The 18462-nt window shown below is 48.0% G+C and overlaps 1 protein-coding gene across 1 annotated transcript in view; it reads right to left on the bottom strand.

Annotated features, from left to right (window-relative positions):
- LOC138566872 (protein jagged-1-like) overlaps positions 1-18462 on the bottom strand; it is a 453219-nt gene that overhangs the window by 114411 nt on the left and 320346 nt on the right. The window lies entirely within an intron of this gene.

Genomic DNA, 18462 nt, shown 5'->3' on the forward strand with positions numbered 1-18462 from the left:
GCCAGGAAACAGTTATCACCAATGCTTTCAATAGGCAGATGCTTGCTGGTCCTGAGTCCCTGCACTTCTTTTATTTGAAAGACATAGTACCAGCACTTCTCACCAGGAAGCAAATACGTTTAATGGGAGAGTACCAGCACTTCTCACCAGGAAGCAAATACGTTTAATGGGAGAGTACCAGCACTTCTCACCAGGAAGCAAATACGTTTATTGGGAGAGTACCAGCACTTCTTGACTGTGCAAACACAGATGCTATAATTTGAAGATATGTTTCTAATATTAAGCGCATAATTACCATACCCAATAATCTGCCTTAACTTCCAGACCGGCTCTACATTCAGTTCCAATAAGGCAACTCAACCTGGCAATCTCTGTATGAACTTGACTGTCAGTATTTAAGGGCCTCTCTCATCTCTTGCTCTATTGGCACTGGACTGCCACTCTGACTACGATTCTTCATCTGACGCTTGGTGAGCTGACCGGCTCGGGCATCATGCCAGAGTGTGATGCTACCATTCACTGAAGCAGTCATGCTTGGGCATCGTGCCAGAGTGTGATGTCCACATTGACTGAAGCAGGCCTGCTCTGACATCATGCACATAATAATAATAATAAGCAGTGTCGCTTAGCGATTTGCTATGCAATTCTGTAGGTTTGCTAATTAGGTAGCTATTTAAATTACCTTGTTCAATGAAAGCACAGATCACTGTGCATTCCTCTCTTGTCCTCAGGGCTACCTCCGCCCTATTTTATCTAATCACTGTAACTTCAAAGAGGTTAATGGGAGATAGTGACGGGAGATGATTACTGCACTATTAAAATTGCCAAGTGCTTGTGTGGGAGTGCAAAACAAGAAACAGTATCTCTTTTGTAAATGATTCCAAACCAGAGGTAATCGGGTTGATATGTGTATTCAGCTAACTACATCCTATCTGGCAAATACCAGTATGTTAACTTTATTTTTTTCAAAAGATGGTGCTGCAATTTCCTTCCTAAAAATGTAAGTTGTTACATAATGCATAATTACAGTATTGCTGCACTGCATTGTCTCCGTGTTTTTCAGTAAAGTTTAGGCTAGTGTATCTAAATCTCATAGTTTCAACTATATTTCATTTTGTAGGGAAGTGCAGATGAGTGAACACTTTTGAAAATGTACATGATCATATGGCCAAATGCTTTTGATGGCAAACCTGGTTCTGTGTATTGCTAAGTAGGATGCTCGCCTACTTCTTACGCATAGGAAGCACCAAATGTTTGTGAAAAAGACTGTCAAAACTGTTAAAAAAAAGGTTTTTTGAGGAGCAAATGGCGGACACACCCTGGCTTTGCATGTAATCCATAATTGATACTCAGGGCTATCCTATTTTTAGGGCAGACCACCCAGGCTCAACTCCCGTAAAGGATTTTTTAATAAAGACTTAATATGAGAGAATGTATCATTGAAAATTCAATAAAAACATTTTAAATAATAATACTTTGATAACAAAAAGGTTTTATTCAGAACATATATTCTTTTGACTGCCCTCAGAGTTAACAATTCAACCAAACCAAGTAGAAGCTGGGAACGCCAGGAGAATCTACAAGTAGCTGTCCACATTTCATGCCGAGCTGCGGTGCCTGTGCCTAGTCTTTACCCTGTCCTTGGAGGCAGTGCCCCAAGCCAAGACTCCACTGGAGTGTCACACCTCGACCCTCTTCCCACACGCTGCACACCTCCTTGCTCATATTCAGGTCCTGAAATTACTTATTTCCAATTGCAGAAAAATTGGATTATTTATTTTAGGGGAAGCATACATTGCGCAAAGCCTGGTTCCCTTAAAAACAAAACAAAAAAGGATCAGAACCCCAGATGGAGCTATGAGTGCCAACAGCAATAAATATCGCTTTCATGGATCTGCAGTGTTGGAATGCTGTGCTTGTGCTTACCTGATTCTGGCTTGAAGACTGTTAGCAGCCCTGCCCTCCCTTCAAAAGTGGTAATTAACGCTATATTGAAAATAGTTGCTATCAATAACAGGCAAGGGCTGTCTGAAGTTGACAATTATCCTACCTTCCAGAAAACCATACTATGTATTTAGCCTCAGGCTATTAATTAACCATTTATAACAGACTTAATAGTGGAGATCAGCCAATAAGAGCGGGACCAGGATTCGGGCCGCTGTTGCTCTGAGTTGTTTTGCTTCCAAGACAAATGCATTGCCCCTGAGCTATCCTCCCTCCCAACCTAGAGGCTATGACTTTATTTTAACATTGTGGAACTTTTTGCTTCCATGAAACTTCTGAACTTCTCCTTACACAACAAATGATGGGTCAAACATACAATATGAAGGACACTGCCCTGTGCAACACTGATTGCACACAGCTGCACAGAGCCTTGCACTGAAAAATATTTCAGAGCCTTATCATTTCTATTTATTTGTATCCATTCATGCCCCTAAACGTTTACATTGCACAGATACTCCTCTCACTAATGTCTTACTTCAGCGGTACACAAAAAAACAGTATTGTTGCAAATGTTATGTCTTGGGTACAAATAACTTCTAGTGACATTTAAAATATTACAAAATTGCTAATCGGATATGTTTGTTTGCTAATCAAGAAAATATCAATTAGCAAATTCTGCTAATCAATTTTTGAAAAAAAATGTATGCCATGTCATGCTAGAGTGTGATGCTCCCACTCACTTAAGCAGGTATTTTTTGGCATTGTGCCAGGGTGTGGTGCTCCCACTGACCGAAGTAGGCCTGCTTGGGCATCATGCCCAAGTGCATTACTCACTCAGTGAAGCTGGCCTACACGGGCATGGCACCTAAGTGTACTGCCTCCACTGATTGAAGCAGGCATGCTTGGGCATTGTACCAGCGCGTGATGCTCCCTCTCACTGTAACAGGCCTATTTGGTCATCGTGCCAGAGTGTGATGGTTCCACTGACTGAAGCAGGTATGCCCAGGCAATGTGCCCAAGTGTGATGGTCCCACTCACTGAAGCGAGCCTGCCCATGCATCGTGCTTGAGTGTGATGCTCCCACCGACTGAAGCAGGCCTTGACTTTATTTTCCACCATTTTGTATTATTTCATTATAGACACAAAGGTCAAAGTGTTTCGTCATGTTATGTGCAGTGTTCTGTTGCCCCCTTGACTGAACCAATATGATGATAAAATAAAGTCGACTGATTTGTTGACTCAGGAAGGGGTTGTCAGGAGTAGGATTGGCAAGTGCGAGTGGGAGAGTCCAGTACAGACAAAGGCTTCACGGATAAGGGCCAGAGGAGGAACCATGTGGTGGCCCCAAAGAGGAAAGGGGGAGTGATGGGAACAAACTACTACCAAGATGATAGGGGCAGTGGTTCCAAAGGGCAGTTAATTTTCTAAAAGCAGTTCCAACCAGCCAATGACTATAGATGACGGCATCTCCCATCATTCTCTGAATTTCAAGAAATCATTTATGATATGGAATGGCACATATTGTACTCTACAGTTGTTCTCGATAAACACCCCTAGAAATGTGAGCTCTGCCACGGTATATATAAAGCAGGACACAGACATCCGCTCTGTAACCTCAGTGCACAGCAGTGTGGGTTCTGCTGTGTCCAGTTCTGATGGCCACGGGTAGTGAGGACATGCATTGACTGCCGGAAGGCGAGGCGTGGGCTACTGCACCAGCCCCATGCAGGGTTTGAAGATCAAGCCCTGTGCAGGGAGGAGTGCTGAAGATAACCTAGAGGCATCAAAGTGAGCACACGGGAGCGATACAAGGAAACATCTTTTAGGGAAAGTAAACAATAACATGGTTTAAGACAGCTGACATAGACACTACTGGTGGTACATCAGGGTTAACGCTGGAGGCACCTTCTGTTTTTACTACATAGGTCTGTTCGGAAAGCAGTTGAGACGGGGTGTTACAGAAGGAACTCGTGGGGGGTTTTGCCCAGGCAACACACAGCTTGCAAAGGGCTCGAGCTTGTAAACATCTGTTAATTTCACCATCACCCCAGCTCCTGTTGCTTGCCACCCACACAACGCACCAGGCGAGCAGGCCGACACAAGCACCTGCAAGTCGACTTGCCCTGGGAGAACAGAAGTATGCCAGGAAACCAGCTGAGGAATTCGCAGCCATGCACGCCAATCCGAGCTACGACTGCCCTATCTTCACCGCAACTCTCGCGCCAGCACTGGCGAGACCACAGAGAGTCTCTGTGCTGCTGCCTCATCCAACTCCTGTCAAAAGAGATAATAAGTGAGCCACCGGAAGCTGAAGCAAGGACGCGCATGTCAAGTGGATTCACCATCCTGGGGTGCAGCTGCAAACAGACTCCCAGCAGGGAGACCTTATACAGAGGGCCTCCACCTCTGGAGTCGGACTGTTTATATACGCCGGGCAGTTTCTAGTCCATTTGGTACCCAGGGCGAAACACTAGGATGCGCGCCCCCAACTCACCCTGCGGTCCACTCCCACATCCGACAAACATTGCATAAATAAATAAATAAACCGTGTCGTGGCTTAAAGAATATTTACTCAGAAACGCTGGTCAAAACTATTATCAGCATAATAAGTAACTCATCACCAGTGCTATGGAAGTGGTCTCAAGTGGAATTGATATATAGTTTGCAAAAGAAGCAGCATGAAAGAAATAGTGCCGTTTTGGACATTTCCTGGGCTTGCAGGGACGCACCATGGAACAAAACAGGACACCGTTTGTACCGTGTCTGCCAAAACAGCCGGATGTAGAAAAAAATAAGTTAAGGGCATGCTTTAAAAGGACATTTTACACCCAATCAGATAACTAAGCAAGGGCATATTTTCCAAAATGTACAAGACGACAAAGATATCGTTAATGATCTGGGAGCCCAATGAACAAGCTAGGCAATGGAACACGCATAGACGCAATAAGCCTTAAAATTTGTGTACGCCGCTGCACTTCATTCAGCGTGCACATTGATGCAATTAAAGACATGTTCTCCAAATTGACTTATAGGCACGTATGATGTTCCAACGAACATGGGTGACTTTGCAAGGAAAAATATAAATTCACCATGTGAACCTTTCAGGTAAGCATGCTGCCCCATGAGAAGTAACAGTGATGCGTGCATTTACACACGCCAGCAACCACACCGGTGGCTTTGACACCTATCTGCCGGTGCCACCATGCTCCCCTCCTGCACCTGTGTCCCACAAACTGCTGAGCACACCACACGTCTAACTCGGAAGGGTCCTGGTGTGTCCCTGCAAGGCCAAAACCCTTCAGCTATCCCCCCAAACTTCGAGGAAGAAATAAAAAACCACCCATTCCCCACACCCCACTGCACCTCTCCTCCTATCACAATGCCGGCACAAAACCATTCAGTGACTTATGTCCCATCACTAGCAGTTTCCTGCCAGCATTGTGATGGGAGGAGCTGGTCTTAGCTGCAGATGGAACTAAAGCATTTTTATTGTTGTGCTTATTCCCCTACCCCAACCCAAGTGGCGCGAAAGTGCTCAGAGGGATCCTCTGACTTCCGTAATGTCAAGTAGTACTTGCATACTACATGACATTACAGTCAGAAGAGTCAGCGCCAGCACCTGCGGAACTCTCCCCACGGCAATCGCGCTACCCCACAAACTGGGGAATTTCATCCCCTCCAAGGAACGAGGCAATTGCGCCCCCTAGGGCAATTGCACCCCGGGCAGCCGCCCGCTTCGCCCGGGCGAAGAAACAGGCCTGTATATACATATGGGCGTAACCTGCATTTCCGAAGATGTCCCCCATATCCGGGCTGCAATGGCGTGGAACTCTCTTCCCTTAGATTGATTCTGCTCCTCGGGTGCAGAGGGTAGTTCAACGGGACTTCAGCTATGTGTGGGGGTTTGGTGGGGAGTGGAAGAGGTCTACATCTAAAAAGCTTCATTGTGGTTCAAAATGGCACCCATATCCAAGGGTTAGAACACTGAGGGTAAATCTAACTTGAACCTTGAACAAGGTCTAATTTCAATTCTTACCGAGAATTACAAAATCATCATCACACTCAATCACGGTCTGTAGAGAAAGTGATTTTTCAAAACACATTTTAATATGTATAAACATTTCATCAGGCTTATACAGCAGTAAAAAAGTATTTCTATTTGTCAATGGTTCTTTCCAACATCAAGGAAAAGTGCCACTTGTTCACTTCCAACAATTAAAAATCAGTCCCAAGTGTATTAATAAGAGCTGAAAAAAACACAAGGCATTTTACATTAGATAATGCCAATGTACTTAGAGTTTTCTAGTGCTATATCTGCAAACCAGTGTATGAATGTTTAATGGCCACTAGGGTGCCAGCAAATAGAAAAATCCAACAACTTGTACCGATAACACACGATGCATAGATTATAAAGACACCTTAATAGAAGGGTCCTTTATTCAACATCTAAAAACTTGTATAGACAAAAGACACAGTGCAATGCCAAATTTATAACACAGTCTATGTAAACAGTTCTATACACAGATCTAAAAAAAACATGAGACCAGCTCATGCTGTATCAAGGTCGACCGGTTTCATAACCATATCTTATTCTGGTCATCTTCATCAGGACTTTGTTTTGTAAGGTCTTTACTCCCTGTCTGGGATCGCTGTCTTGCACCCTTACGTGTGTATTCCTATTCCTATAGGGTATGAATCAAAGGGAGACAGAAAAAACAGAAAAAAGAGGATGGTCACATTGTGCTCCATCCAATCTTCTACTATTGTATACTGCTATACCTCTATTACTTTTGATAGGCGTATCTAAAGATATAACTAGGCTTTCTTACTATCATGGACACATTATTAATGTCCAAAGGTGTGCCTATTCTTACAAAAAGCATATAAGGGAAGGTGGTGGAGTGATTGGGGAAACAAGACGAAGTGAGTGCGTGCACGGAGGAGCTCCAGAATCTAATCCACCTCGCCCACAGGTTTGAAAAGTGTGGAATAACCTTATACCCCATAAAAGACTAAGTCAAAAGTCAAAAGTCGATCAAAAGTAATAGAGGAGAAAATCACTTTCTCTACAGACCATGATTGAGTGTGATGACCCATATCCAAGGGAACAGCCTTTCTCAAGTCTTACATTCATTAGTTCGGGCTATGCCAACTATAAGCTGAAACTGTTCCATTGGCGTACAGGCAGGGAGAAATCGCATATGAGGAGGGATACACCTCTTGTAGGTGCTGTTTGGTTATTTACCCACCCATGGTCTGCTGATGGCCACACTCATCTCTATGGCGATTCCCACCCAGTTTCTGTCCCTCCCCACTCAAAACACCTCCCCATGGGAACTCATTAAGCCGGCTTTAATCTTAAGACTTACTGTCAAACTTTGTGCTCAAAGTGCCTGCCAGTGTTTTTTCAAAGCAGTCTTCTGAGAGGTAATGACTTAATTGGAACTGTAAACCAGCTACTGGTGTAATAAAAATGTCTTCACCAGGTCTGCCTTCAACCACTTTATTTATAAACACTATGCATGTCTTTCACTGAAGTACTGTTAAAACCCAGCATTGACAAAGCCACCAGTTTCAGCTTGTCTATAAGAATTAGCAAAACAAAAGAGGTGATGGCTGGAAGGTTTAGAATTAATATTAATCTCTGGAATTGCTCTGAGCAACCCCCAAGGCCATCGGTCTTCGGCCACCAAGCCATTACAAAAGGGGAAAGTCCAGATGCAAATCAGGCTTGGTCTCACCAAAAAGGGGCATATAAGCATTAGGCATTTGTCATGCACTGCTATTATATCCCCAGGTACCCTCACCATATTGCACCTGCTACCATCAATGGTCAGTTAATACCATTACAGCAGTGCCTGGCAAGTGTCTTTCCTATGCCTACACAAAAGACCAAATTGTTGGGCTTGTCAATGCTTGTTTTTAGGTTGCATTTCACATTGGTTTCATTAGAATGCCTGTTTGTTGCTATTGCTTCAAATTGTTCTATATTTCAGCAAAGATAGACTCATGTGGGTGTAACTCCATGTGGACAAATGGATTTCCTCCAGCCAGTGGATGCTCTTTCCTGAACGTACATCAAACTAATCTGACTCCTTATTGAAATAAACAAGTCTCCTTGGGGCTGCCTACAGAACAATAATCCTAGACTTACAACCACAGGGGTACATTTTAGAACCACTCAAAGTAATAGCAACAAACTAATGTTCACAATAATTCACAATAAAGTCTGGGAGCCCCCTCTTCCAAGAACGAACACAGCAAAATAACCTGTTCTATGTGAAGGTGCCCACTTGGGAGGGTCTACAACCATGTTTCAGCTCACTGTGACTTTCAGAGAGGAGAAATATTTCTCCTCTCGAAGGGTGCAGTGAGCTCAAATGTGGTTGTAGACCCTCCTGAGTGAAAGAAATACCATAGAACAGGGTATTTGACCCATATTCGTACTCAGTAGAGGGGTTCCCACACACTTGCTTGGTAAAACCTGGGGTTTCACCCTAAGTAACCCAGGGACCCCTTGCTCACTGTGCCTCAGAGAGGCTCAGCTTCACTTCACTGAGGAGACCCAACAAGGCCGAAACACGTTTCTGGGGTTGTTCATGGTACTCTTGTTCAGAGAAGAATTGTCTAGCATTTCGGTACTGGACTGCCCTTGTGGGTGGGACTAGACTGATATGCAAATGGATATTTCTTCTCTGTGAAGGGTGCAGTCAGCTAGATGATTGTATACCCCCCTGAGTGGGAGAAATTCAACAGAACAGGATATTTGACCCATGTTCGTTCTCAGTAGAGGGGCTCCCACACCCTTGCTCAATGTTCATAAAAGGCAGCGTCAAGATGCAGAGCATTGTTCCGTCTATGGGGCATAATAGGCACGATGCTGGAGTGCTCAGTTATGCCTCACTCCCTGTACTAAGCTGCAGGGCGGGGGTCCAAAATATGCCAGAGGCACTGTGGAAACGCAGCACTATGGTGAAACTCCTGCAGCCCAGCACCGAGCACGTGACCTAGGGACATCAGCCCCTTAGAGACATCACATTCTACTTTTGAAGTATTTTTGTAGTTACCTTTGACAGTTTAGTGAAACTGTTGTGGGGATATGTCCAGTTATGTGACTATTTATGATACTTTGAGGTTATTTTTATTCAGATATCTATCATTGCAAGGGCCTGCTGGTCACACCTCAAGCCCCTACTGCAAACACACAATATTTATTTCTAGGACCATATAGCTCCGGGCCACAATATTGCCACTCATATAAAGGATATATTTTCTGCAAGCTACACATTCATGGTAGTTCCTTCCATGCTGTTCTAGAAGCCAATACAGACTAAAGACATCCACCCATAAATCCACAAACATTCCCCTTACCACCCCACTCATTCAACTGCTTGTGCGTCATATAACCCGTCTCTATTTGTTAACTCTGTTTCAATCTTTGTTTCAATCCCTCATTACGACCCTGGCGGAAAGCGACTGACCGGAGCGCCACAGCGTAAATAGCGTTTCCGCCATTGCACGAAGGAGCAAAGTGCGGCCCATTCCGACCCATCGGGCACGAGCACCACGCCACGGCGGAAGTGCAAAGTCCGCGATGGCGGAAATGACCCCAAAACGGCCCACACCGCCGCCGTACGGCGCCCTAGGTGCAATACCGCCACCCCTCTTAGCGGTCACCGCAGTGTGCGCCTACCGGAAAGTACGGTGCCCGGAAATATACGGAAACGGAAGTTAAAACATGGGCCCGGAACGGGAAACATCCCGGCGTACACCTATAAAAACACTAAAACCACACAACCACTAAAATCACTACCCTGAAACACACCCCAACCCGTCAACCACCCTAGCGAAACCAAGAAAAATGGGAAAAGTAGCGAAGAAAGCGTGCGACCGCAAGCGGCAGGTCCACTTCTCCCGTGAGGAACTCACCGTGCTAACAGAGACCCTCCAGGAGAATGCTGCCGTCGTCTTCTCCACGCAAATGACCAGGACGGCACTTGCAAACAAGAAGGCCATATGGGCTCTGGTGGCACAGCGGGTAAGTGCGGTGGGGACCGCACCCCGCACCCCACAGCAATGCCGCAAGCGATGGGACGACCTGCGGATACGCGTCCGCAGCATACTCTCTGCCAACCGCAACATTGCCACAGCCACCGGGGGAGGTCCTGAATCACCCATCAAGTTGACCCCCTGGGAAGAAATCTGTGCCTCCACCATCGGAATGGAGAGCATAGAGGGAGTCGGAGGGATGGAGAAAGGAGTGCAGACATCCGAAGATTCAGGTAGGTGGGCCAGATAAAACAATGCCAAATCCACACAGTCCATCCATGTGAAGTACCATGCGTCCACATAGTGCAACAGAAACACATGTCCAGGAGAACGTCCACACACATCGGCCTGAAAGCGCACGTTAAAACCCACAATAAATACATAAATAATTAAAAACCCCTAATACACGCACTACACGTGCAGCAGGCACACCCTAACTGCAGGCTGCCAAACAACTGCACCCTCACTCCACACACAAATCAAAGCACCTCCAAGGCCCCGACCCAAATCACCCTCAGGTACCACCCCAAAGCATGTGATACAATGCCATTCCAATTCCCACAGACCCATCAATAACCCTCGCCCTCCTTTACTCCACCACAGGGTCCGATCCAAACGACGAGCTACAGGACACCCCTACCAGCACACCTGCAAAGAGGGCCAAGACCAACGGCCAGAGACCCTCCACCTCAGCTGCACGCATCAAGACACGGCAGCAGCACAAATCAGGTGGCAGCACAGAGGAGGGAACATCAACAGGCACCCCAGCAGCCAGCATGCCCACAACAGCACCACCACAGGTCCCCCCAATGGATGCCACAGAAGGCACTGCCTCTGGTGGCAGCAGCACCATAGGTGACACCCCATTGATGGCAGCATGCTCGGACACAGAAAACGGGGATGCCGAAGTCAGATCCATCCATGACCTGTCCCAATCCCCCTGTCTGTCCCATCCCGTACAACATGAGGATACCACGCAGGGGCACCCACAAGACGACGACTGGCCATCCCCCACAAGCCCTGTGGCAAGGCAACATGAGGACAACAGCCCCTCTGTGACACCCCCGCAAATGGCCATGGCCCAGCAGAGGCAACAGTCCCTCGACCAGTTGATCGAACAACAGCAGCAACTGGCCACACTCCTCAAGGACCATGCCGATGAATGTGGGGGCACTAAGGCAGACATAGAAACATCAACTGAGACACTTAGGGCAGAAATGGAGAGAGGTACAGAGACGCTAAGGGCACAAATTGAGAGAAGCACCGAGAGCCTGAGGGGGGAACTGCATGCGACGTCCAAAGACGTATGTGCCGAACTTGCCGCAGTGCGCCGTGTGCTCACTGAGCTCTCGCAAACCCTTAGGGACATGCATGGACGTGAGCAGGCAGACACATCATCCGTTGCAAGTTCCGTCCAGGGCAGCCCCCAACGTAGATCTGGAAGGAACCTGCGCTCCACAGGCAGGGGTGCCCCTGATACCCGCAGAGGGGGCATGCAATAGCGACAGCCCACTGACAATGAGCATCTTTGGACACTGGTGTTCGGGGGGGAGGTAGGAGGGTGGAGGGGGTGTGTTGGGCTCACTTGGGTGGCGGGTCGATAGGGTGTTCAACATGATATCACATATGCCATAAAAAGTGCACGATCAACCAATGAAAAGTGTGGACATTGATCTTTGTGTACTAGGCCATCATAGGCGTACAGTCCATATTGTGCATGTCCCAGACACACGCAGTGCCACGAGTCCCGTGTCCATGTATCAGCCACCAGGCGTGAGTGCTAGAAGCATACATCAATGAGATGCTGACGAATGTCACGGGCCTCCGGTGCCTCGCAGACTCCATGAGGTGCTGCCACATCCCCACCCTCATCATGACCATCATCAGGTGCTTGCAGTTCTGCGTCAGGGGGCATGGGCACATTTCTACGTACGCACATGTTGTGGAGCATGACACATGCCATCACCATCTTTGCAACCTTCTCATGGCGGTACAGGAGTGCCCCGCCAGACCTGCTGAGGCAGCGGAAACGAGTCTTCAGTAGGCCGAATGCCTGTTCAATGACTACACGGGTACGTGAGTGGGCATGGTTGTAGTCCTCCTCATGCTGGTCCCGTGGGTTCCGGACTGGTGTGAGGAGCCATCTCTTCAGTGGATATCCAGCATCACCTGTATGTGGACGAGAAACGTATGATGTGGAATGCCATTGATACGTACGCACCCCCCCCCCCTTCCTGGCAGGTCATTGCCAATTCACATACCCCACATCATCATGCATGTAATGAGACTCACCGAGTAGCCAGGATCTGTTCCCTGCGTGTCGCTCCATGTAGTGTGGTATTGTAGAGTTCCTCAAGACCATAGAATCATGGGTTGATCCAGGGAATCGGGCACAACAATGTGTAATGATCCTGTTGGAGTCACACACCATCTGTACATTCAGGGAATGAAATTGTTTTCGGTTGCGGTACTGGGCCTCCATGGCATGTGGGACGACCAATTCAACATGGGTGCAGTCGATGGCACCAATGCAACCCGGTATGCCGGCAAGTGCATGGAATCCCACTTTTGTGTTGGTTATTTCCTGCTCCGAGCGTGGTAGAGAGATGTAGTCGTCTGCGTGCTTCAGGAGGGCATCGAGCACTTGCAATAGTGTCCGTGAGAACAGTGGCTGAGAAATGCCATGCAACTGTCCGACTGTGTGCTGGTAGGTGCCTGTGGCCAGGAAGTGGAGTACAGACACCACCTTCAGTAGGGGTGGGATGGCGGTTGGGCTATCTATCATGCTGACAAGGTCAGCCTGTGTCATGTCCACAATGGCGGCTATGGTGTCCCGGTCCAGACGGTAGAGGGTGTGGATCTGCTCATCAGTGAGGTTGAACGGATGTGCTCGGAGGCGTGGGATTGCGGGCTGCCTGCGTGGTGGTAGTGGCTGTGCTGGTGGGCCTTGCTGGCCCTGCCTTGGCCTCCTCCTCCTCCTGCGTCTCCTCCGTGCGGCTGGTTGTAGTTGGTGTTCGTCTTCTTCTTGGAGTCGGAGCACTTGCAGTGCTATCAGGTCCCCCAGGGCCAACATCGCGAGTCCTGCCGGTAGCATTTCGGTGTGGTTGTGGGAGGAGACTGGCTGTGCAATTTATGTGTTTTCAGGCTGTATGGCCTCCACCTGTGGTGATTGATTCCACCTGTGCAAACTGCTCTCCCCTTTGGCCGAGCACGTCCCGCGCACAACGCTGCAATTCGGGGAATTGTATCTTGCTATTGCAATCATGTATTTGTACCCGATGGCCGTGTAAGATTGGTTGATATGTTCATTCTGCTGTGGTCCCATTGTTTCACATACTATCTGTGCAGTCGCGAACAGACTTGTGAGGGGTCAGTGGAACGTAGTACTCGAGTAACGGTGGGCCCTCATGCATCACTGTACCGAGTTGCAACGACGGGCGGGGCGTCCCATTCGTGGGTGAAGGCAGTTGCCATTTTCACACACAGCCGCACTCGATGGAATAATTAGTGATTTCAAACGGCCACAGATGCCTTTTCGACGTGATGTTGCAAATGAGGAATTCGAAGGGCGGCGCTTTCGGTTTCCAGCTAGCGGCGAGGAGATGCCCACAGGTCTGACTGCAAATGTAACGTTCTATTGTTCTATGTCCTTGAGACAGGGCCCATGGCGAGGGAGCAATGATTGGTATGAATAGTTTGGGATGCGCAATAGCTACGTGGGCGATGAGGCCGTCCGTTCCCAAATACATGTTACTTCACAACACTGGAATTACGGGCTGGGGCACTGTGGATTTAGCAGGCTGCATAACGCACAGACTCAATGGATGTTTCTAATGTTATGTGAGTAATTATTCAGGCATTTTGATCCCGGGATGAGGGAATGATGGATGGATGCATGGGCAGGTGATTTGATACAGAGTTTGCCATGTACAGGGCTTCTTGGGATCTATCCGCCTCCCCTACGCTATGTGATGCAGGGCTGCCATAGTGGGACCATCGTCCATCTGGCCTTGTTGAGCCCTCCCTGTCTCGAGGCGCCCTCAGACACTTGTGTCCATGCACGTTGACATTCCCATCTGATGGAATCTGTTTTGACAGACGCATGCACAGGTACACTCGTTTGTGATGGTGTTTGCACCTCGATATAGATGGTTATGAGTCGCAAGTGGTTTTGGGGTGGTGATGATCCTTTGGAGTGGGCTAGCATGCATATGGCTGTGGATTTCGTGTGATCATTGAAGTGAGTTGTTGGAATGTAGTTCTGATGGCCATTCTGTTCTTTTTCTTTTCTTTTGGTTGACAGGTATCTCCTCCCCTTTTGCCACTACCATCTGTATGCCACTCCTGCAGATGGGTTTTACTCCCGACACCTGCTGCTTCGTGTTAATCAGTGGAGCAGCATTACGATCTTATGGGACGATCGCCAATGGGCCACATGCCCTTACGCAGTACTGGTGGCTCGGAGCAACATTTCGGCCTTTCAGCTGGACTAGTGCCTCCCCATTGGGACGGCCCTGCGGTTCTGTGCGCTTCCATGTTGCCTTTTCGTACGTGAATGTGGCTCTGTGTACCATGGGGGAACAGGGCGACACACAGGTAGTGGCTGGTCATTTCTTGCGGAAGCAGCCCACAATGGTGATTGGTGTTTTGGAGTTCATGGCCTGATGGCTGTATGGGCTTGGTGATTTTGATGTGCATAAAATTTCTATTCTGATTTGGCCCGTGTAGCGTTTTTCTTTGCAAGTGATGTGGCATATGCCTATTTGGGGGGCGATGTATTGTGAGGAGATCTGCATTGGGTTCCAGCTTCGGGGTTTAGTTGCGTGGTACTGTGCTGTGCGCGTTTGCCTACGAAGCCCAGTGAGGTCAGGGATGGGGGCTGCCAATATGACAGTTTGAATGTTGTCATGCTCAGGGGCGGGGGATTGGGTTTTGTGTGACAGATGCCGGTCAGCCAGGTGGACTGGTGGAATGATGTGATCTTCAGAATATTGCTGGTCAAAGGTGCCTGTGTTTGCGTGCGTTTCTTGGTGGGGGACTGTGGTCATGTCCATTGGGATGGCTTCTGTATTCGTGCCATCTGTGCCCTGCAGCTCCCATTGGCCCCTCTTGTGTTTCTTTTGTTCGTTGGCATGCATGGGTGACTTGTACATTTCAATGGTTGCATTGTGGCTTCATTGCACCTACGGGAAGTTGTACTTTGTGGGCAGGGAGCGGTGTACAGGCACTCAGTGGGGCCGTTTACGGTTGATTCGCGATGCCGTACTTCTCGCCATGGCGGAATGGTACATTACGCCATGCCTGATGGCGTTAGGTACATGACGCTAGGGTCGGAATTGGCGTACCGTTGCACCATGGTGGTGTTTGCGGTTTGGCATGGCGCGCGCGCGCGTGCTTGGTGCAGTTAGCGTTGGCGTTCACTACGGTGTCGCTAATGGCTTCGTACTTTGCGGTGACGGGTCATAGTCGCACCGAGCGCTATTCGATGGCGGTATTGCATTTCCGCCATCGTTTTTCGATTTCTGCCAGGGTCGTAATGAGGGCCAATGTCTTTCTCTCCTTCTCATCTATTCCTTACTACCAACTGGTCTGGTGACAGCCTGGCAGGGTCGCAATACTCCAATATCAAGCCATGGCTTTGTGCCGTAAGACCACTACGGTGGTGATGGGCACAGTATGAATATATCATAACATAAGATAGCATTTTAGTTCCTTGCATTTCCTTGCCAAATTGTAACACTTCTTCAATAATTGTATACCTTTCCTTGGTTGGTCCTTAGCCTTTTTAGCTTTCAAGTGTATTGAACTGTGATTGGGTGATGTCTGCATTCACCAGCACTGCTGCCACTCTACCTCTAGATGAGGCAATGGGGCGTCGAGGAGGCTGTTGGCCTTCGCATGTGGCTACCTGGCTACGGTGCTGTGAGAGCTCATACAGCGGGAGCTAATCTGCTTACTACTCTCCCATTTGCATTCTCTCATTAAATGTCTTACACTACCAGTTCTTACCATATCTGCATCTTTGTTTTCCCGTCACTTATGTCTCTGTCACTTCCCTTCTTTCCTAGCCTACATCTCTCACCTGCTAGCACATTTTACTTTCTCTTGCATTTCTCTCATTCTAAGGCAGGCTTCTCTTTCTCTGGAAATCAATTCTCCTGTTTTTCCCAGTCCTTTCTTTGGATAGTCTTTCTGTAATTCTCGGTCAGTCGGTCCTTCCTAGATCAGTGCTCTGGTCCTTTAACTCTCAGTTCTCCTCTATACTCCAGTTCACGTTTTTCTTTTTTCTTTTAATGTCTGCTCCTTGTCAGTTCTAGGCAAGTTTCCTGTCTCTCTCGCCTTCTCCTTATTTGTCTAACGCTTTCTCCCCTTTTTCTCTCTATAACTTTCCATTCCAGTCGTCCTCTTTCTCTCCTTCTCTCTCTCTCTCTCTCTCTCTCTCTCCCTGCCATCTCCCTCTCTCTTCCCCATCTTTGCTTCTTTCTCCACTCTCGCTCTCTCTCTGTCCCTCCCCCCTTGTTCTTTCGCTCGCCATCTCTTTCTCTCTCTCTTTCTTTCTTTGGAAATCAGTCATCACTTCCCCTTCCAGTGTTTCTCATTCTCCCCTCACCTCTCCATCTCTCTCTCTCCACCTCTCCTCCTCTCTAACCCACTGTGTCCTTGTGACAAATCAACTTCCGGGGCACCAATGGTCCAGGGATGAATATTGGTTTCTAAACCATCAATCGGCCCCACACCTCTAGTACACCAGAAGGGATCTGAACAGACTGGAAACAGAAGTACATTATAAACCTCCTTGACCAATTTTGATAACGGGGACCGAACGGCAGGCTTATCTCTGCAAGGTCATGGATCGTTGGTTAGTTGCAACACAGCGAAACACAATTATTACCCAATGATAAAAGAGACTATCCAGTCAAGGTTGTATAAAAATATCTACTTTATTGTTATTCAACAGACAGTTCTAGCACACTACAAAATACAGCCCACCCTGTAAAGGAATACAGAGGACAGACAGTTTCAAGAAGGAAAAAGGATGCACTCTGGATACTGACCGGAGGGTAGTTGGTAAAGCAATTAATCTCAATAGTTCAAGGATACTTGGTTTTAACACAAGGGGAGCAATTAGTCATTGACTGTCATTAGGGGCCTTCGGAGAAAGACCAGGGGGACAGAACCACAATGTACCTTGTGCTTGTAGAAGTTCTTGGTGCTTGACAGGGTCGAGACGGTTTCAGGGCACTTTGCAGCTTCTGCGACAGAGTTCAAGATGGGAGACAGCTGCGGGTAGCAAGCGGCAGGCAGTTTTGGTGAGCGAGGTTGTACGGACGGCTGCAGGCTAGCCTACATGGTGGCCCAGGTCAGGAATCATTGTCTCAGCACTGGTTGGCTGGTCTGAAGCACTGGTCAAGGCATCTCGGATGGCGTTAGCGACTGCAGCGTGACAACAGTCAGTGGTGCAGTCAGTTGCAGTACGAGGGACTCAACTGTCTCGGAAATGTCCTTTCAGGCGGACTATGGTTGATGCACTCTTCCTAGCTTCTTCGCTGGGCTGACCTCCTTTAAGGCGGATGGCCCAAAGCTGAGGACAGTATTGCAGGCACAGCCTTGTCCTTCTTTCGGTTCATAGACTCTCTGGCACTTCCCATCTAGGAAGCGTGCTTGCAGAGCCTAGAAGGGCACGCTATGTGCTGGCTGGGCACTTGTACTGGTGCTGCTGGAGGGTCCTGTGGATTCAGTATGTCCCTCTGTTCCCTGGGTGATGTTTAGGGGAGGGATCTTGCTTCCCTCTTGGATTTCCTGGCCTTCCTTCACTGGTGGAAGATGTATTGCAGACTGTACCTTCAGCCAGGGTCCCAATGAGATCTTCTTGCTACTACTTGCAAAGTCTTCAGATTATCTGCTAAGAGAGGTGCTCAGCCCTCCAAATGGGCCACAGTGATTGGTGCAGGCTAAGCCTACTAAGCCTACCTTAATGAACCAATCCGGGGTCCCACCAACAATCTTCTGTTATGTGTGAGGTCATAACCAGAGTGCTTTGCAACAGGAAAGGTAAAGGGGTGAAACCATGTACTACTAAGTTGCACCCATCTTTCTGTCTGTTGTGGATCAAAGGGTTCCCTGGTTGATCAAGCTCTCTGTGGTTCCTGATCAAAGCACAGGTCTCCCTTAAAGTTGTGTCTAGAACAGGAGTTCTTTCTCCAGCAAATCACATACTTGTCCCCAGGGTCGGATTGGCCCCTCGGCCTTTCGGCCCATGGCCGGGCCGAAATCATCCCTGGGGAGTGGAGGCTGGTTTCATGCCACTCCTGGGCCTGTTTCTTGCCACTCCTGGGCTGGTTTGGAAAAGAAAATTGAATGTTTATTTTTGTTAAAAAAAACAAACACACCTGCAACGTGCAATATGGATCGATACACAGATATTAATGATACATATGGTGATCCATTCTTGTATGAAATGTATATCAC

The sequence above is a fragment of the Ambystoma mexicanum genome, chromosome 2p (genome assembly GCF_040938575.1).
Source record: "Ambystoma mexicanum isolate Mex_15411 chromosome 2p, UKY_AmexF1_1, whole genome shotgun sequence".
NCBI lineage: Eukaryota > Metazoa > Chordata > Amphibia > Caudata > Ambystomatidae > Ambystoma > Ambystoma mexicanum.